General features: G+C 34.7%; 1 pseudogene; it reads left to right on the plus strand.

The window, feature by feature from the left end:
* Positions 1 to 977: 977 nt before the first annotated feature.
* Positions 978 to 2,392, plus strand: LOC119559146 (annotated as a pseudogene).
* Positions 2,393 to 2,807: the final 415 nt, after the last annotated feature.

Below are 2,807 nucleotides of genomic sequence, written 5' to 3' on the forward strand. Positions count from 1 at the left end.
TAAAAAATAGTCGTCATCTTGAACCATTACTTATGTCTTTGGAATTTGACGACAAAGGTAAAACACCTTAATCTTTAACAATTTCTCCGATAGAAAACCGCCCCTAAAAAATAAAAATTTTTAAGATAAGTAATTTTTATTTTTCTTGGAATCTATAAGCTTGGTTTAAAGGGAATGAGAAAAATGTATTAGGTGTATTTATTTAGTTTATCGAATAATACATTTTCGTCATAAAAGTTAATATCAGAACTTTTCTTTGTTGAATGTGCGATTGTCACTAGATTTTTACCTTTTGATGAGGTGTTTTTGTTTGATATCAGAAGTTCTTGTTTTAATCTACTTTGCCAGAAGAACCTAAAAAAGCGTTTGGATACGGACATACAAAACTCAATGTTGTCCAAAGTTGAGAAATATCATGGGCTTTACAGTTTAAAGTTTTAACTGAAATCGTTTTTAAAAAATATAAAAATACTAAAAGATCGAAATAATAAACGTTTGCCCATAGTTTAGTACTTACACAGAGAAAAAAACGGATCAATACCCGTTTGATATTGTCTCCTCAATTTTCACATATCACCTTTTAAATATCAAATTGATACGAATTCATATCAACATGATACGGATTCATATCAACATTTTTAATTGATAGGATTTTGCATCATATTAATATAAATTCGTATTAATTTGAAAAAAAAGTATGACTGTGCTTTCGTATTTTTTGTGTATTTATGGTATTCAGTATGGTACTAAAGATATTTTTTGACTGAATTGCCGCGGTCACTCTAACATTCGACTAAAAGTGAAAATGTACAAAGTGAAAAATTTACATATGTTGATTATTTTGTTTTGCAAATGGTAAATATCTCATTTTCAGTTGTACTTACTTGATGTTTGTCTAATTCTTATATTTGTATTTCTTAGTCACGGTAACGTGCTTTTCGGTGGCTCACTACACACACTGCACTACACAAAGTCAAATGGCTGGTCAAGATGCCGAACTGGGCAAGTTGGCGTCCACCAGTTCGCTGGGAAGCTTCTATCGAGGACAGAAGAAGGACTTCCTGGCGCTGATGAAAAGCTACAGGAGGCATCCGAGTACAGCGTGATCGGTCATTTATTGCTAAGTCCTGGAATTATTTTTATAATTGATCCGAAATATATAAAAAATAAATATTTAAAGCGATCTTATGGGTTGTCAATATTTAATTGTTTATAAGATGCAAAAAAGTAAAAACATTACTGATTAATATTGATATTACAAACATATCAATCTGATATGAAAGTATATCAGTTTGACATGAAAGCATATCAGTTTGATATGAAAGCATATCACAATTTGGTCACAACTTTGATATGTGCGCATATCAATCTGGTATGAAAAATACCAAATTGACATGTTCGAAAATATCAATTTCATATGTTCGAATATAATATGGCAACATAAGGGATCAAAATTGATATGCAAAAATACCCGATTGATGACCAGTTTTGGTATTTTATTTTCTATATGTAGAAAAATCATGTTGGGAAATGTAGCTTTTTATAGCTGTTTTCCAGCCATACCAGCGAGTTTTTTTTTCATTTTGGGAAGTCCGCCAAAATCTTGTTTTGCGTATAACCTTTGAGCGAGCGTTATAACAAATGAGGTGTCTTTCGACTCGTATTTTAAGTGAGAACACAACTAGACTAAGAAACTTGTGCACTTATCCCCAACGACACCAACAGATTACCTTTTCTAAATATTCACGTTTACACTTTCACCGGCCCTTCCCCCAAACTAATAAGTCTTGGTATGCAATCCTTTTAGTTTTTGCGATACCTTTCGATTGATGTATCACTCGTTACGATCCGACTATCGCAGTAGATCTTACATCAAATTTTTGATCAACGCGGCCAAGTATCCACACCAGGCGGTCAACGGACGGTTGCTGGCCGAGAAGACTTCAATGGGCTCCCTGGTGGAAATCGTGGATGCGATTCCGCTTTTTCATCAGTGCCTCCATGTCATCCCCATGGCGGAGGTGGCCCTTATGCAGATTGAAGCGTACGCCGCTGGTCTGAAGGTCTGGTGATCGGCGGCTACTACGCTGCGGCGGAGAACTTTTACGACAACCAGGCAGACAAGACCCCAGCCGTCAAGATTGCGGACAAGATTTAGAACTTTAAGAACGTTTGATTCGCGGTGGTGGACAACAAGGTGATAACCCTGCAACACGACCCTGCCGCCATTTAAATCTACAGCTGCGCCGGAGACTCCGGAACCGGGTGGTCAAAGGCCAAATTCAAACTGTCGCAGGCGTCGCAAACGTTAGAGGGCGTATCGGTGCTGCTGAAGTGCGGAGCCAAGTGTCTAAAGTATACTACACTCAGAAAAAAAAGCCCTGAATTTTAGAAGATTGCCATACTTTTTAAGCCAAAGGCTGCTCGCCTTGAATTTTAGACATTTTTTTCTCTTAAATGTAGGGTTTCTGCTATATCTATAAGCATTTATTTTTCTGGAATTTAGAAAAGTTTTCCAAAATGAAGGGCAAGAGCTTCATAAATGGACACATTTTCTTTCTTAAATTAAGAAATTTTCTTTCTTTAATTACGAAATTTTCTTTCTGATTCTTAGGAATGTTTTTCCAAAATATCAGAAATATTTTTTCTTAAAAATAGAAATGTGCATTCTTTGCTCAAGAATTAGATTTTCTATAAATATGACAAATTTTTTTTAAAATTTAAAAGATGTGTTTTTTTTCTAAAAATATATATAAATATTCCTTTTTATTTTGTGATTAATTAAGATTAGATGGTTAAACCTATCT

This window comes from Drosophila subpulchrella, unplaced genomic scaffold (genome assembly GCF_014743375.2).
Source record: "Drosophila subpulchrella strain 33 F10 #4 breed RU33 unplaced genomic scaffold, RU_Dsub_v1.1 Primary Assembly Seq18, whole genome shotgun sequence".
Taxonomy (NCBI): domain Eukaryota; kingdom Metazoa; phylum Arthropoda; class Insecta; order Diptera; family Drosophilidae; genus Drosophila; species Drosophila subpulchrella.